The sequence below is a fragment of the Anser brachyrhynchus genome (assembly GCF_964034855.1).
Source record: "Anser brachyrhynchus genome assembly, chromosome: 1".
NCBI classification, from domain to species: Eukaryota; Metazoa; Chordata; class Aves; order Anseriformes; family Anatidae; genus Anser; species Anser brachyrhynchus.
Genome location: NC_137694.1, coordinates 183,226,763 through 183,246,068, shown reverse-complemented (window position 1 = coordinate 183,246,068; position 19,306 = coordinate 183,226,763). Strand labels below are relative to the sequence as shown.

The 19,306-nt window shown below is 38.5% G+C and overlaps 1 long non-coding RNA gene across 10 annotated transcripts in view; it reads right to left on the bottom strand.

Annotated features, from left to right (window-relative positions):
• Positions 1 to 19,306, bottom strand: part of LOC308189235 — a 48,393-nt gene that overhangs the window by 16,540 nt on the left and 12,547 nt on the right. For 4 of the 10 annotated variants that reach the window (XR_013946175.1, XR_013946176.1, XR_013946177.1 and 1 more), the window contains exons 6-8: positions 15,144 to 18,079; positions 5,727 to 5,813; positions 1,931 to 3,949 (exon numbers count right to left, since the gene is read on the bottom strand). The exons of 1 other annotated variant lie outside the window; for it this stretch is intronic. This is a non-coding gene — a long non-coding RNA (uncharacterized lncRNA). 5 more of the 10 variants (XR_013946179.1, XR_013946180.1, XR_013946181.1 and 2 more) reach the window with 5 other exon arrangements.

Sequence of the window (19,306 nt, the reverse complement as noted above, 5' to 3'; positions counted from 1 at the left end):
CAAAGTGCTTTAAATGCTGCAGTGGCTGTCTTTCTTCACATTTATTTCCAGCTGCCTGCCTTTAGAGAATCTAGCCTCTTTACTTTTTTTTAACCAAAGCTAGTTTATCCCAGGAATCTCCAAATTATTTCCTCGGAAAGAAAGAAAAAAGTGGAAAACTGGGCAGCGGTTTATAACATCTAGCCCAGATTTTCTGCTTCTTTGCTCTACTTCACTTGCACAGACTATGCAACTATACCACAGTCACATATGAAAGTTCTTCTAAGAAGTGGTTTCTACGGTTTGGTTTTGCTTTTTAATATTCATATAGTCTATTCATAGGGTAGTTTCATAATGAAATCCTGAAATTTAGTAGTTGCTCTTTGTAACCTAATTAACCTACCCGTCTGCCAAAGATCCCCATCCCGTGGTACCTAGGTGTGCTCTCGATGACGAAGAGCTCAAGAGCTCCCTGCTCAGAGCCACCCATTCCTCATCTCAGGAAAAGCCTGCTTACAATTCCTCTGCTCTTCAATCAATTTCTGATGTAGTTGCCTCCTCCTACCCATATTCCAGCTTAGCAGCTCCCCAAAATAATGTCCCCTCACTTCTCTGGGAAAAAAAGAGAGGCACCCCCCAGCAAGTGACGATTTAAGCAGGAGTGAGTGATGGGCACAGAACGTATTCACAGTGAGCACAGAAGCAGTGTATGAACACTTCTCCAGCAGACAGTCTTACCTGTGCTAGTTGCTGTAATATTTTCCCCTATCTCTTTTCAGAGAAGTCGTAAAATGACTTTTTTCCTCAAAACAGGAACTGTTAGTTCCGGCAGTTGAGACATTAGGTTCAGAGTATGTAACGCGTTCAGAAAGAAGTGGACAACTTCAAATATTTTGTTTGTTTCATGCTATTTTCTAAAACTGCACTTGAGGGGATCGCAATATTAGAATTTTATATAAAGTATTTGCATTTCAAAATTACAAGGTCAGTGTAAGAAAGAACAATTTTTTTCAGCCAGATATGTAATAAATGTGACGTTTGCTTTGCTTTTTTTCTCCATCTATGTGTATGCAATTCTACTTTCTTATAATTTACATCGATATTCTCTTGCCTTTTCAAACATGTAATTTCTACTGTTTGCAAGAACAGAACTCTACTGAAGCCAGAGCAAGTCATGGGTACAGAGTTATGCATTCACATTGTAGAGGTGCTTTTTCCCAACAAAGTTCCTGTCATGTTGCACATCCAGGTGATGGCAATGCAGTAAAGCCAGAAAAGGCCAGTTCGTTCCTTCAAAAAGCTGCAGGCAAGTCCTGCATTTCTTCAGGACTGCTTCTTCAAACAAATTATTACATTTAATCTATAGACAAATTTATTGCTGAATAGCTGTTATCATGGGCTGTTTGCTTCCCACTGTTACAGTAAGAATTGTTTCCTATTAAATTGTTTCCAAACACCTACTCCTGACTTTCCTTCTTAACTTCTGGACATTTTCCTTTGATCTACAGCGTCCTAAACTTGTGCCTCATTCATTTATGTCCCTCATATACTGACCGAATTTAGTCAGTATTATATATACAAAATCTTTAACCAACCAAAATCACTTTGTTTGTGGATTACATACATTTAGTAAATTTAGCAAGTTTTCACAGTTGGTTACCTTGTTTTGCATTTAGCTGTTCTCTTTTGAACTGCCTGTGACACTCCATACCGAAATGCCTTGAGCATTATAGGCGTGGTTATAACAGCATGTTATAATACAGCTCTAGAACTCGTTAGTGCTTTAATTTTATGTATTTTCAAATGTAACACAAAAATTAAGAGGGACAGCTTTCTTCTCATAAACCCAATGGCATTCTGATACCTTTCTTGAGTTTACCGTACTTTGGATAGATATTTCAAGAATTTACTTTGCAAACTAAAATAGAAAGTAGAGATCCTCAGCACTCACCAGAGGAGCTGACGCCCTTTCAGAATCTGCATATAGCTCATATTTGCACAGTTTATTTCCTCTCTCTACATCTGAGCAACTTAAATGACAATATTCAACTGAATGCTAACAGCTCATGTTCTGATATTGTCCGATTTGCCACATTTTCCTTTCTTTTTTCCTGTCTTCAAAGTTAAGCAGTTAATCCCAGGTCTTAAAGTAGCCTGTGAATGTAATTTTATTTCCCCTTCTGTGTATCCTGCACATAGCTCTCCACAACCTGTAAAATCAGAAACAATAACGAAAACAACTGGTGACCTCACTGGGTCAAAATACGACCTGGAACCTAATAGTAATTACATCACATACTGGAAAACTCTCCAAGTAATACAGAGATTATATTAATCCCAAGATATTATTGCATATCCCTTTCTGAAATCTGTATAAATATTCAGTAAAGAACTTATTGCATCATGTGCAGGATGAGGTCACTATTCTGAAGTATGCCCACTTCAGCATCAGGTCCTTCTCAAAAGTCTCAGAATAAAATATCATAACCAAATGCATTATGTGCCAGGCTTTTATCCTACAAGGAGGTCCGCAGAGGTAGAACCCAAACTGCTTTTTAGTAATGAACCAAAACTCTTTACCCAAATGGTCACACACTAACTTCTTTATTGTAAAAGAATTTGTGAAAAGAATATTCACTTACGTGAATGCTTGAAAAATTAATATTCACTTATGTGCTTATGTGAAAAGAATATTCATGCATTTACCCAGCTTTCCAGTTTCCATTTAAAAACACTTCCACATTAGTTAAGCATTGCTTTACCTTTTGCTGTCCTCCTCTGACTTTCTTAATTTACTGATTTATTTTCTGATTTTCCACGCTTCCTTTCCTTAAGTCACAGATTACATCAGAATTTACATTCATTGACATTTCTGTTCAAGTAGAAACAACAGTAGTCTGATGGATAACTGTAGATTATTCGTTTTCAAGCCATTACAATTTTAATTTGGAGCAGGCTAGTCCAGTTGTAATTATTGCCAACTGGATGTGGTTCATAAGGTTACATCTGTATTACTGGGTTAAACAGGGCCCAGGGACACGCTTGAGCTCTACCATGTGATAATCCATGGCATTTAACAGTTAGCATGCTCTTTGGTATGAATCACAGAGTGAATCATAGAATGGTTTGGGTTGGAAGGGACCTTAAAGATCACCCAGTTCCAACCCCCTGCCATGGTCTGGTGGGAGGTGTCCCTGCCCAGGTTGCCCAAAGCCCCATCCAGCCTGGCCTTGAACACCTCCAGGGAGGGGGGAACCACAGCTTCTCTGGGCAACCTGTGCCAGGGCCTCACCTCCCTCATAGTGAAGAATTTCCTTCTAACATCTAGTCTAAATCTTCCCTCTTAGCTTAATGCCATTACTCTTTGTCCCTTGTCACCACACTCCCTGTTAAAGAGGGCCCAGGCCAAGGAGCACTCAGGTTAAGGCACAGCAAGATGTGGGACCAGGGTTAGATGTGGGTTAGGGACTGTTTTTAGTTGGCGCTAAGAACAATCGCCCCCCTACCTTCGGGAGGGCAGAAGGGTTAGCCATGTGAATACGAGCTGTAACGTGCTACCGACTTGTGACTGGGCTGTGGCCGCTTTTCTTTTCTAGCACAGATGCCACCTAAGAAAATAAAGGCAGCTGAAAATCGCTAGAGACTTGGCGTACTTTCTTATGCCCCTGTTCCCGAACGTGTGCCGAGGACGAGAGCTGCTGGCATGGGAGAGGCGTAGATCAGCTTCAGGCTGGCTGCGACTTCTCCGCAGCGGGGGAACTCTCAGCCTTGTCAGCGGGAACGGATCCTGGCAACTTTGCGCTGCCTCCACGGGCAAAACAGGAGCACAGAATCTGGGCCCTTAATATTTTCAGACACTTTTCTGGATTTTCAGTTGCCGGTTTTGTTTGCTGTCTCTTCAACTACCTTTTCAAGGGTATGATCTGATTTGAAGACAGGGGTCTCAGATTTTCCTTTATTCAGTGTTACTCTATTAGAAACAGCAAAAAATTACAGGTTGAAAAAAACCTGATTTCTAGTGTTTCTCCTTTATTATATATATTTTAAGATTATATTAGCAAAACTATCCTAATTAAGCAGGTAATTAGGCTTTCTCAGATAGCATCACATAGTCCAAGTTTTTTGTTTTTTTTTTATCTTTGCCTGATAGCAAGCTTAAAACTCCTATTCCCAGTTCCTTCTTCTGAGCTCTTACTTTATTATTTTGTATTTGACTTCACTAAACACTTATTTTCAGGGTTATCTTACTCTTATTTTATTGCAACATTATTGCCGAACCAGTTTCTGATACGACTTTTCAAACTCTTCAGCTTTCTGTCAGTGATTTTCAGTGATTACTGTTTTTCTGGTCTCTCTATTAAAGCAAAAGTATTCTACATTCATAAGATCTTCATTTTAGATTTTTTTTTTCCTGATCACGATCAGATCCAGGACTAAAGTATCATTAATTCTTCTGGTTGGTTTAAGTACTAAACAGAAATATCCTCCTGTAGCCTATTTTGAAACATTTCTTGCATGTAATTCAAATTCCTCTTTGAAGCTTTCCACACACTTGTTTTCATATACATAGCAGCATCCTTCCTCATAATCCTAGAGAAAGTCACACGAAATAAACCTTCATCACCAGCTTCATGGATATTGCATCTTCCATTTTCATTTGTGAAATTATTTCTGCACAAGCCAGCCATGTGAATTGTAGGATCTGGATGCTGGGTGGTTGTTTTTATAAATTATGCTTCCCTCACCTTAGCTTCCTTATATAGAAACAGGTAGTTATATTCTATTTACGTCTTAGCCAGACTTGTTTGCAATGCAGTCACAAAGCATTTCATGGAATTGGTTGTGGCACTGCTCCTCTCAAGACCACATGTACCTAAGCTGTGTTTACGAACAGAAATATCTAATTTCGCATGATTATTTCCTGCAGGACTTTCTCGATGATGTATGTTTTCACATCTCAATGTAGCAATATTCACTCAACTTTATTCTTCTCTTGCAAGTGTTTCCTTATGGCTACATATATTTATTTGCTGAAAAATTATTCCTACTTTGTTAGCATTTCCAGCTATGCTTCCCTCACTATTCTTCATATATTACAGAGATAGACATTTTAAGTGGTTATTTTAACGGAGACATAATCACCCAAAAACTGCAAAGCAAAAATGCATAAACTTGAATGTAAAAATAATTTTATCTTCAATTTACAACCCTAAATTTTAGGATAATAGTACTATTAAACAAGAAATGGTTTTGTAACCTAACAAGTGATACCAATACAGTACTCTCATAACCAAAGTTGATTCTCCTGTGCTAATTCAGGTCAGTTTGATGTGTTTCCATCTAAAAATAATAAATATTATACTATATAATTAAGAAAATAAATTAAACCTCTATTATTTCTCATTATAAGACCTTATTCCATAATCATTCTGCTGTAAAATTAATACAAGTATTAAGTAACAGACTATTTCAGCCTCTGTTATTGTATTATATAGTTAATAAAAAGGACAAAACTTCAGTAAGGACACAATTTCAGTAGGCAGTGATGATTTAACTGTGCACATACCAATTTATACCATTTGAGGATATACCCCAGAAAATCCTAATAGAGTTGACATGTTTTTTAACAATCTTTTTTCCTCACTCCATGTATAATTTTCACATGGTTCTTTTTCTATAAAACTAACTGCAGTCGATTCATTCTAATAAAAAACTTACTGCTACTACTGTACAACACAAGGACTCACCATCCATATCACTGCTTTGAAGAGTCCATTTTTCCTCTGCTTTCTACTTCTTGTATATACTGTCATCCTCATGCTCAGAAAACGAATCTGGCAAAAAGGGTTCGTTTTTAATGGACTCAGAATTATGCAATATTCTGCTTAAAACTACATTTGTTAAAAACTTTTGGGCATCACAAATGAAATTCTCAGCCACACCTGCAATAATTTTGTAGTAAGTTAGTATTATTATTCCTGTAAGCTACTCTTAAGTATCAGAAGAGGCTTCAAATCATATTGTACATATCTAAACAAAAAAGTTCCAAACATCACTATTTGTTTTATCATGTACTTAGCATTCCTTTTACTGTACTATCTCAAATCCAAGGAATTCAGATTGGGCAAAGCACATTTAGTAAAGATAACAAAATATGCAGGTATCTTCCCCTCAGAAAACATTAACTTTTAATAAAGATTCCTGCTATAACAAAGCATGATTTGAAAAAACAAACAAACCCTGATTTTATGGATATACAGCTTCTAGTTGTCTTTTTCACTTTAACTGCTTACATTACTGACAGTAAAGCACTTTTTCCACTAGCATTTCTCTTTAATCTACCTGCAAATAAAATCTAAAAACTTCTGCCATACCATTTTTGAATGCAGTATGTTTGCTGTTATTCAAATGATCTTTTCAAGTTAGCAATCCTATATTGAAGAAGTACCTTGAGTCTGCATTTTAACAGGAATGTTTATGACTATCCATAATTATTATTCCATTGAGGTAGAAGGCAAGGTACTCTGATCCTATGAAGGCATGCGTGGCATAAAAAACGTAAAATGCTCTCACTGAGCTGTTGTTTTTTATCTGATTTACTGGAAGTCCTGAAACAGCAGATCTGTTCAGTGTTTATAAGCAAATATATCCTTGAATATACATGATTATGCTAAGGCAATATTTTAGGCAAATGAATGTAAACTTGAGAGAAAAATGGATTGGTATTGAACCAAGAGAGTTAGGAAAGTCCAGTGCAAAAAGGAACAGGAAACTTAAGCTAATAAAAGGAACCAAAAACCAAGAGAAAACAGAGAAAGAAACAAACTTAATAGAAGGAGAGACTGTTAACAATAGGTATGAATCAAGAAACTATTACCATAGGGAGGAGCAAAATAATTTTACCTTTTAATAAGTCAAAATTTACCATTCCACAACTTTCAAAATATATCCCATTTGTTTTGCAAGCGAGCCATGTAGGTCTCCATTTTTAAAAACAAAGACTAATGCTGTATTTTGTTACACTTAAATGACTTTAATGTGGATTTTATATTCTTCACATTTGATCTTACATTTCTACAAACATCTTTAAATTACAAGTTCATTAGGAAACCAGCACACTTTATCTGCAAGCAGAAGAACAATACTTCTTGACTATTCAAAACCATGAATAAAATAAAATCACAGGAGTGCCATATTCTTCTTCTGTGTCTCTCACAGAAAATACTGATACCAGCGTCAAAGGAAATGGTCAGCAGTCTTCCAGATCAGAAGTTAGGACAATGCTGTCCACATGGGAGGCAGGATGGTCAGAGAGGTAGCAAATGAAAAGCTTCAGAAGAGATAGTAGCTAAAAAGTAAGAGAAGAAAAAAGGGGGGAAAGGGAAAGAGAAGATAATAAGATAAAAAAGGACAGGGGAAAAAAACAGAAAAAGCACAGGAAATAGTAGCTAACAATTGTATTCACTCGTTTTATAAATGGTACAAGAAGAACACTGACAAATAAAGGTGAGGAATAAGCAGATATTCTTAGCAAAAAGAAATGTCTACAGAAAAGACCTAGTATGGTAGGAAATGCTGCTATTCCTCTCCTAAGGTGACAGTCCACTCACTTCACTTTCAGTTTGAGCTAGTCGGTTCAAAGCAGGATCCCTGTGAAGTCAGTAGACTGAAACGGGCACCTCCAGAGGGCGATTCATCCCATCCTAAGGTTTATCTCTCAGACTCTGAACCACGTATTTGAAATGAATTTCTCAAAATTCACTAGGTATTTCTGAACCTAGCAGCACTGAGCTCTTACAGAAAACAACATTTGGATTAAAATGATATGAGAGACAACACATTTTCAACTTCATTTGCTCTGAACAAAGAAAATATACTAATGACTTTCATCTGCATAGAACATGCAGTAGGTTTGTGCCACATTAGTATTTTTATTACTGAACATTATTCATGTTTACTATATTAATCCCACACAAAATAATCTGACCCAGTCAAAAGAAAGTTTGTTTTCCTATTAGGCCTAAGCATGTACTACTGGGGCTCTAAGTTCATCTGCCCTAAGTAAAAATCAAAGCTCAGCATGACTGGGATTCTATATTCCCAACACGAAGATCTGATTGAGGAAATATCACATCTGATAATTAAATTGACACTTCTGATATTTCAGTAATTTGCCACTAAACACAGTAAATACTGTTTTGAAAAAAATGTTGAAAACCTATGTTTACACATAGAATGCTTACATTATAATGGTTACTTTAAAAGAACTATAACTAAATACAGGAGTCATGGGCAACAGGCTGGTTTTAATATTTGTATATAGTCCTATCTGCATGCAGGAGCTTCAGCGTGGAGCAAGTCTGCAGGGATAACCTCTTAATACCACCTTCACCAGACTGCCAACCCAGATGCAAAAACAAGACTCTGATCTTACAGACTGCACTAGCAAAGCATAAATAATCAGAGAAGGGGATGGGAAAGGTAGCTTCCTCCTGGGCACTGATCTGAGGAGTTGGCAATACACTCCAATGGGACAGTTCACCATGTGCACTTTTTATTTTTTTAGTACAGAAAGTCTGAGACATAATCCTGGGACTGTGCGATTCATATCTCACTGGAGATCTATGCACCTAATGGTCACACACAATGTTTTTTAATGATTTTATCAGGACACAGTCACCCTGGTCCTGCCTGCTATATTATGAAGACAACACAGAATTATCAGTTACAATGAAATTAAAAAGACATCTTTAAAATCTCATTATTAACCCACTTGAAATGTGATTTTGCACTGAAGAGTTTACCTCAGATAAAGAATCACTGCCTTCTTTTAACAGTAAACAGTAGAGCACTAATGCAGAACAACATAACGGTAAGGGCTAAATATACAGCATGCAGTCTCATATTTAGCACTTCTAAAAGTACTCTGCTTTTCATTTCAATTTCCTTTTTGAATGAACATAGAGTACAGCTACGTCAGTTTTTTTGTCTTCTTATCTTCAGTGGGTGCCTTTAAAGACTGCTACACCGATTCTCTTGTACAATGACACAGACACTGCACAGGAAAGGGAATCCTATCACGCAGCAATTTACAGCATAGCTCCTATGCAGCCCTGTATTTATCTCTCCATTAGCAGAAATTAATACAGAGCTGTTCTACCTTCCAAGAAGCAGATGTTACCACTCCAGTAATTAATTCTGAATTGGCGCCGGAAAGGCTCCACCCATTGTCACCCTTTCTGCCAGGCAGTTTTGCAGGGATGCTACTCTGCTTGCTGTACATCAGCTCAGGGCTCAGCTACACTCAGGTGTTGCTCAGCTGGACAGTCAAGGTGTTTCATGTGTACCACCAACCAAATCTAAGAAATTAGGAGGTCCTTATCTCTGTATTTAAACATATTTTTTAGCATGGCAACTCATGAAGACCACTTATACTCGCTATATAAATATTAGTTAATTGCTTACTGTAAAAAACCTACATACTTTCCCTAAACATTTACTCCTCCGTGTTACCGTATATACTCAAGGGAAACATGCAGCAACCAAACACATAAATGAACAAATTACTGAGTTCAGCCTTTTTCGCCATCTTCCTAATTTCTTTCATTTCATTACAGATTATGGATGAAATCCGTCTGCTGATGTCTAACCTGTAATGAAAGCCAACGTAAGTAGTCTATTGTTCTACACCTACATTTGCTTATGAATTGACGTTGCTTAGTCCAGCTGAATAATGACTAATTAGCAGTTAAGAGTTTGTATTTTAATACAGCTTCTCATTCAGTCTCATTTTCCATTTAAGTTCTGATAAGCTGATGTAAAGATGGATAAAGCTCTTGATTTGGAAAATCCTTTATACTTCATATTGTTCTTTGAGGACAGGATAAAAAGTACTAGCTCTGCACATTCTATCTACAATGAAGGATCCCAAGCATGATATGGACAAGAACATCACAAAAAAACTTGAAAATTGAGGCCAATTGTCATTTTCAGCATTAGTGCAACTAGGTTTTGCAAAGAATTTTTGCCACTGTTCAGTGTCACAGCCTGCCTCTCCCCTGCCCCAACGCTGGTGACTGGAATTAACAACAGAAAAATACATCCCAAAAAATGGCTTTTTTTTTATCATTGTCACTTCCCACATTGTTTGAGAGAGCTAGCAGAGGAAGACAGAGCTTGGAGGGAGTTGTTATTTTCTACCGGGATAATGCATTTTGTGAATCAAGTTGCCCCACAAAGTCAATTTAAAGCCTTCCTCAGAAGCAACCACGCTAAAACAAAAATGTAGAGAGTAAAGTTCAGCACAACACAGCAGTTAGTCAGAACGCAGAAGCTTCAACCTGTTTTCCGTGCAAGCATAAAGCACAAGTCTGAGCACTAAATAGAAAACAGTAGTGTAAACACTTACCTGACTCCTCCCTTTTCATCCTGTTATTTCTCCTATGCTCATTATATTGTTATTCATATTTCCCTCCCTTCTGTAAAGGAAGGAAAATTTCCTTCTCTCCACTTGATTTTTTTTTCCTTCCATATTTGCTTTTCCCTACTCACCTGCACATTTCCTGAAATTCCAAAACTTAAAAGGACTATATGGATCCAGTCCTCGGGTGGGATACCAAGCCCTGCAAGCGTTTAGCATGGCTGAGGAGGAATGACTTAAAATTCTAGTATTTGTATTCTCCCACTTCTGAACACAGTCACAAAATCACCAGGATAAAGTTTAGAAATAAACATCTATTTAGGTGACTGTAATCTGATAAAACAGAATGAGATTACCATTCTGTGGAGAGCTCTGCTCATACAGCAAAACATAACAATGATTTTTACTGATCTGGAACCGTATTATTATCTCTGATATGTTATTTTTATGCTTAGCTGTTAGGAGGATTGAATCTCCACCTCTCTGCTTTAGTAGCCATTTTAAATGATGCACTGAATACTTCAACAAATGCAATGATTCATGTCATTAAATACTTTATAACCAGTAAGTGGTAAGATATTTGAGATAAAAACAGCTAAAAAAGACTAGTGTGTTGAACACAAATGTAAATACTTTTTTCTCCTGTAACAATTCACAAGCAAAAATTATTACCTGTATCCATGACACGCATTTTCAGAGGCCAGCTCTTCTAACCACAAAATCTATCTTTGTGAGATTTCTTTTTTAAAGCAACGTAATAGCCATTATATTAAATATGGTTTCACAGATAGTATCAACACTTGGTGTTTCACCTACAGGATAATAGAAAGTCAGCTCAGTATAACAGCTACTTTGTAGAGGATAGTGCCAAGACTTCAAGGTGTTACCTCCCAGTAGTCATGAACTCCTGCAGTCTTTAAAGGTAAAACGACATATGACAAGCAACAAGAGTGGAGCCAATTTTTAGGAATGAATACCAACTAACAGAAAGAGTGGCCACTATAAAAATCCATCCAAGAAAGAAATACCAAAATAGTTTTCCACAAAAACATACCCTCTAACGACAACAAAAACGTATTCTTTATTTTATTATTATGGTGATCTTGCTACATAACCTATTTGTATTGTCAGGTGCTACAAGGCATATTAATTAATTACTGAATTGGAAACTTGTACAGAAACCATGCTTCTGGCTTGCTATAGACAAAAGTATGTAATCATATATTAAGAAGGAAAAGCTTAGGACTTATAAAAATCATAAATAAAAGCTTAAGACTTATGAAATGTCTGTGTTAAAAAAATGCATTTTAAAAAAATGCGTTTAAGGGAATCCCCTAAGACAGTGGCTCTCAATCTTTCTGCAGACTCTTTAGACTTCCTAAACATCTTTTAAGTGGTCTGCAAAAAAGTAATTAAAAAAGGAAGCATCCTGTCAGAAGGCTTTAGCTTTAGACCAGCAGGTAGAATCATCCACTAGGTTTTTTAAGAAGGTCATAAATCAGAGGGAATTGCAAATCAGAAGGGACCGGGGTCTAGAAATCCAAAACTTTTCTGCTTCTTTGTAAGACTGTGAAGAAATTATTTCAACATGTGGAGGAAAAAGAAAAAAAAAAAAAAGGTCACCTTTTAATGATTACTACATGAAAAGGGGGAAAAGGAATTAAAGAATTAATCTTTGATCGGCAGATTTCAAATTATGGGTGGGCTATGTCCTACTTGGAGAAGATGCAAATTGTGTTGTGAAGGAGAGGCATTATGTTGCACCCAGCCCCCACCTGTTACCTGTCTGCACCTGCAGAGCAGAACCCCGTAGGCAGGAGGGAGAAGAAAGAATAGCAAGACTGAAGAGAAGCTTCAGGTGGGAGGGATTCGTGGGACCTTTTGTGCTTGCGTGTGTAAAATTGTTCCTAGAGCACACAGGAAAGTAGGGTTTTCATGTAACAGCGCAACGTGCAGAAACTGGACAAGAAGCTGGGGTTCCAGAAACACAGGGAGGGAACAGATGGGGAAAGCGTGGAGCAACGCAGAGGCAGAGAGAGATGTTGCCATGTTCTGGGTAAAGTGACTTTCAGCCGACCCCAACACACCTACCCAACTGTGACCGCTCCAATCCCCACAGAAGCCCCATCCTGACCCCTGTCCCCAGCTCCTTACTCCCATACACTGATCCCCAGTCCTACCCACATGTCCCCCTCACCACGTACCCATATCCCTGGCTTATAGGCACAGCAACCCCCAGATGGCACCAGGAAATAACCTTTTTCCACGCTATGGCAGAAGAAAAACTCTCTCCTCCCTTATACGTTCCTTTCACATACAAGGCAAAGATTTCTTCCTGACCTCGTATCCCCCTTAACCCTGAGCATCTGAACAAGACAAATCAACCATACGTACTACAGGACTCAGAACACTGAAGGACAACTTCAGTCATAGCAGCAACAGATATTTAGCAACAGTAATAGAATAATAATAACATAAAGCATACACAAAACCCCTCATTTCCCATATAAGTATCACACAAATAAGAAATACGGAACAAAAAAGGTTACAAAGAGCATGCTACCCTGCCAAACTAATTCCTTTTAGAACATGATTGTCAATAACTTGTTTCCAGTGTTTTGTTTAAATTTTGTAAAATACATAAGCTACGGTCTAATTTTACATTAGACAACAAATTTCTTCAGAAAAACAAATTTATATCATTTGAATAAGGTTTATAATTTGGCATTTCTCAATTCAACACCACCGTAGTTGCTAACAAAGATGAACAATGCGTTGGAAAAGCCACGATCTCTGCAAATTATTTATGGATGTGCTGACCTGGTACTCAGGACAACGGGGAGTAACCTGTGTCAAGGGCAACTAAAAGCACTGCTAATACCTTACAATTCTGGAAAATTTTCAATAGAAAAACAATAAAAGTAATAGGAGGCCTGATGCGAGGACAAGGAAGATTTCTGCAATGTAAAATCACCATTCAGGGAATTTAGGTAAATTAAAAGAGTTTGATCAAATAGAAATGGGATTTTTTTAGAGTAATGAGCAGATATTGTACTAAGACATGTTAATGCTCATAAGGAAAGTTTATGTCTGTTAATACTGAAAGAAAATGTAAGAATTTCTGACAATGAGAAATCAGATATGCATTCAAAGACAGATATATTTTCATCTGATGAAGCTGAGCAGTCTAATCTTTGTCTGACGGGGACCCAATACTCACTTGTCAGGAAACTACATCTACTAGTTGTGTGCGTATATGAAAAGAGAGGCAGCAAAGACAATTAGTGATACTCAAGGACAATGCAATGACTAACAAAACAATTCTGTTACGAGTTCCTGGGGAGGATGTGGTCGGGACAGAGGGGTTAATGCTGCCAGACTGCTCTTCCTGGCTCCCTTCTGGGAACCTCTTGCTGTTGCTGACAGCCTATCTGAGGCTGGAGGAGTAGGGGGGGCGAGCTCTCTACCTTTTTGTACACTCCTGAGCAGTGGATCCCAAATGTCTGGAACAACAGATTGTTGTCAGCCCCTAACGTTTTTCACAAACCAGCACACATCCATCTGATCAAACTTTTAATTGAAAACACTATTTTAAACACCATTAAATGTGGTTTAGCCAAAGAGCTGTTCAGCCTACCATAGCCTTGTAGCCCATGAGGGGTTTGTGGCCCACAGCTTGGAAACCATTCCAGCCATTTCAAAGGTACAATGCTTCCTCTACTTCCTCCCTCTGTCCAAACCTTCTGCTTGCTGTGTGAAACATTTCTGCTACTTTATCTGATTTCCACACGAGATTAAATTTAGGGCCTGCTATTGCTTTTAGCTTTCTGTAGTAGCAAACTGGCATTCTCCCTTGCCCACGGGTTTGCAAACAAAACAAGTAAAACCGATCTGGCCATCCATAACATTACTACTGCCAGATAAAGGAACAAAGAGAAGCAGAGGGTTGATAAATAAATAAATAAATAAATCTGCAGATTTAGGAAAATGGGACAAGTTTGCATTTGATTCATGTTTGAAAACTTATCACCAACAGACTTTTATTTACAGAAAAGCTATAATTTTGCACAGGTTGGATTTTGGCCCCAGCTGGTCCAAGATAAGTGGAGTTTTCAAGACCAGTAACAGCTGGGATTTGTGCATGTAAAAAGATGCATTCACAAAACTATGGCAGATGACATTGGTGATAAGCAGCCTTCTGCCATCTTAAAGGTCACCTAAGTTACATACAACTGTGACCAAAGGCTAATCGTTATTCTATTCTAAGAAACAAGGAGTTAAGAGTCCCCTACTAAACATTTCCATATATTAGAAACCCTTCTCATGTTACCTACTCCTCGGTCAACATTTTGCCATATTGAAGAATCGATTCATTTACTGGCCCTGCACAAGAGCTATGCCATACCTTCCTCATTCATTTCTATGTTGCGTACAGTTCCCATCAATGCTCAGAATTGCCCAGCACGCCAGCATGACTTCTCTGTTTCAAATATCATTTTGCCAGTTTTTGCTAGCATGAATTCCGCCCAGAAAGATTTCAAAAAATTAGCAGGAGCTGGTAAAAATTCATGCAAATAGCAGTAAAATGGCTTGAGAACCACGGCTTTTCACAGCAGCGAGGTAACTACCTATCAGCTTAACAGTGCTGCTCCACCACTGTGACAGGCAGGAACTGTGGGATCAAAGTCTGTATTTTAAGCTCAGCTGGGGCTGTGAAACCCTGAGAAATAGGGAAGCATCTCACCTCTTCAGCTTGCAGGCCCTGTTGTGGTTAGAAAGAGCAGCTACAAGTCCCTGCCTTGCTGAATGGCAGCGCTGCTCACAGCCCGCTGAGCTCACAGCTCGTGGGGTGCTGCCCCTCCCTGCTGACGGATACGTGGCCTCTCCTCAGCTCCTGCTGTGAGATCCTTCTCCGACTCTTCAAGGGTCAACATCAGGTCTGGCTCCAACTGAATAGTTCCCTTTTATCATCTCTGAGCTTTATCACTGCGCTTTTTCAGGCCATTTAAGAACAGGTGGACCAGCAAAGGTGTCAGTACCAGTCTTTGGGAGGCGGCACTGTTAAAATTGCTGATTAATTGCTACAGTCTTCCTTATCTTGTACCCATTTAGTAACCCACAAAGAATCACTGCGTTAACATTCTTCGGTGTCAGACTTTTTTAAAGATTTTTGGGTGACCCTTTTCCATATTTGTGTTGACTCCTTCAAATAACTAGCAAAGCTGTAAGACAAAACTACCTCGTACGAAAGCCAAGATGATAGTTGCCCATTATACCCATCCACGTTCCTATTAATTACATTCTTTATCATATTCACTGGCATTTTGCCTGTCAGGGTAGTCAGACTTATTAGTATATTAGTCCGCGATCGTCCCTAGAGCCCTTTTAAACCTGGTGTCACGTTAGCTACGTTCCATCCCTCTGTTATCAAGTCCAATTTAAGTGATGGATTATACAACACAATGCACAGATGACCAATTTCGTTTCTCAGTTTCTCTAGGACTACTGAATGAATGATATGCTATCTGGCAATCCGTTAATGCTTATTCAATCAAGTTGTTCAAAAATCTTTTATTGATATTTCAAATCTGAAATATTCCTTATAATGAATTACTGTTATGTGGGGGTGTCCATAATCTCCCTGGAGTAAACCCTGCCGATGCAAAGAGTTCATTTGTTTCTTTCTGCAATGGCTATGCCTTTAAATATTCTCTTTGTCCCTTGATTGTCTATTGAACTTGCCACCCTGCTAGCAGAATTCCTTTATCTGTAGAATTTACGCTTGTCAAATTTTTTTTTCTTTTATGAATTTAGCCTGCTGCTCTTCAAAATCTTTTTGTCCTGCCTTACAATAGTTCTACAATTAACTTGCCAGAATCGTGCTCTTTTCTTCTTTGATGTTCAGATTTCATTTTTGGAAAAACATCTATTTAGTTCTAGTAACCTCCTCTACTGTTCTGCTGTGATGGAGAATTCTTGTTCAATTTGGTTAGAATCAGAAAACAAAGTCTCTGTGCCTCTCATGGTCTCTTTTAATTTTTACTTGAATTATTTCTTCATTTGTATGCAATTCCTCTTTTTTACACACTACTGGATTTCTTTTACTCTTACTCTCTCCTACAAATACGACACGCTTCAGTTTGGTATGACATATCACTGCTGAATGGTTCTTCTATAGTTACTTCGTCAACTAAGTCCTGTGTACTAATCTAGACTAAACCAAGGGCTGTCCTCACTCTTCTGCATTCTCTAGCTGGTTTGCTCAAAAAGTAATTCTTGATGGTGCCTAAAAACACAGCTTATGCATGACGGCCTAATGTTAAGGCTATCCAGTCCATACATTGATAACCAAGATCTCTCATTATGATCAAGGTTTTAGGCTGCATAGCTTCTCTAGTTTCCCCCAGTATTTCACAGTCACTGTCTCCATCCCATAAGTAGTTTACAGCTCTTACCAGGCTTCTCCTATTCAGATACGGAAACATTTGTAATTATGTTTTGTAGTTTATCCTATTTATTGCACAGACCAATCCGTTGTCTCTGCATCAGGGAGACTAACGTTCCATCATTTCTGTGCCACCTATGCACTGATATTTCAGTGTCCCTCGGAAAGAAAGGAAAGGGACGCATGCAGACCCACTTCCAGAAAGAGGGCGACATACCTGAGGAATTCCTGATGCATTTCATGCTTACCGCTCTTCTGAAGAATCATGATCTTCAAGGTACCAGGGAAACAGAGCAGTATGAGGTAGCAATGTACCTAGATACCAAATCAAAACTAGCGCAGGTTCCTTCTCAACAGAGAACCAGGTGGCATTTGAAAAAGGACTGACCAACAGGATGGCCTGAACAACAGCTTGTACTTATTCAAGACTTCGGTACCAAGAGATGCTGTGTCAGGAACGGAATGCACTAAGGAGCAGAAGGACGCTATGGAAGTATGTGAAGTCCTTTAAGCTTTTGTACACACCGGAGAACTTTGTAACATTCACATTAATTTCCTTCTGTGAGGAGGGAGAGTTTGTGGAGAAGACGGAGAGGAATGAGGGATGCTTTCTGGACGCAATGCCAGTAGCTATTGACTTGGGTCTGACAGCTGAGAAGGCCCCTGGGGGCTAGCATTTCATCTGTTCACTGTGACTTACTTCTTTCCCTTTTGTGAGGCTTCTCTTTGTAGCACCTTTTTTCTGCATTAAATATGATGTGACACAAGGCACAGCAGGATCCAACAGCTACACTGCAGTATCCAATGAGCATTCATTATTATTTATTTGTATTACCACAAATCTTAGGAGGCCTCACCCTGGATCCACTTCTCGTTATGCTGGGCCATGAATAAGCGTACAACAAAAAGAGTGTGCTTGATTTCTATGTAAAGAGACAACAGAGATTATTGCAAAGTACAAAGGCAACGACAAAGTATTACTGTGATAAGCGTCAGATTGCTTTAAGCTTCACAGTGCATAAAACTTTTAAGAAGATATTTAAAGGAAGAGGGCGAACAGTTCTGTTTATGAAGGAGTCAACCAACACATGAGAGGCAGCTGAGGAGAAAGTATCCGGTGTGGTGTGAAACCTTAACAAGCAACTGATGGAAGCTGGTATCATATGTTGATCAAAATCAGAGTCAACCTCTTGATACTGAAGGAGAGGTATCAGGTAGAAGTAGTCTTGATGGGCCTTGAAAACAAAGACAGATAGCTTATCTTTATTGTTTTAAATTGAAGGAGGAAGTTTAAAAAGCCAAAGGTGTAAGTTTGGAAACTGATATGTACAGTAGCACTTTGAACAGGTAACGAGCATTCCAAGACTGCATTTGTCAAGGCAAAAGAAAAAGATTTTTCCAATAAAGATACGATCCATGGAAAACCTGAATGAAAAACGCAATCGTCCGACAGAGAAGAAGGAGCATCCTTAAAGTGTTGGAAAAAGGTTTCCAAAACTCAGATTTAGCCTAAATTTGATGACTTAAAACAAACGACAGCATGATGGTGTCATTCACAGAGGTTTTGTGAGGACCTCAACTTAAATATGAAAAAATTACTAACAGAAGACCAATAGTTGTAACTGAATATAAAGAACCAAGAACACTACTGAAGAAAATTTTCATGCATTAGATCTGCTTAAGAGTGGGAAGGAAGATGGGAGGAGGTATATGAAGTGACACATTAAACATTGTTTTTCCTATACTGTGAAACGAGAAAATTCTTTCAGGTCGCATTTATTGCTAAGTTATTACAGCTACCTCTGCTACCGTGTTTTGACTTTCAAGAGTTGAAGAAAAACAATGTTCATGATGTTGTAAGATGACGGGTGCCTCATTCAACAAACAAAAACATGCTACATCCAGCTCAAAGACAGGACAGTGGTGATACAAGCCAAGCAAACAGCAGCAGAGAAAAGGATCTTACAACTTAAACTTACAACAGCTAACATGCTGAATGTTCAGGCACATTCCTTTCCTCTTCCTTTTTATTGTACAGAACCAGGGCTATCATCTCAGTTTGCCACTGAGGGAAATTTACTCTGGTTTGGTATTTCCAGCTCTTGAAGTATTCCCAAACCTGCACAATGTGTGGCCATGTAGCAAAAGCTTACTCTCTACATTGCACCAACATCAACAGCTTCTTTTGGTGACTGCTTTCGTGCTCTTCTCCTAGTTTTACTCATTTAGGACATCACCGCATGGGTCGAACCAAAGAAACGAGCAGATCAGGTGCTCAACCATGGGGTTTAGCAGCAGTGAGTAGTGGAAAGCTGGTTACAGCAGGAGACAATTTAGAGTTCCTTTTCTTCTGAATAACATTTTGTAGCAGCATTACCACAGGCAGAATAGAGCCGTGCCCCTACTTTATCTCCCTCAAAGCCCAGGGAAGTTGCTGTCTCAAGAAGGAGATGCAGTCAGAT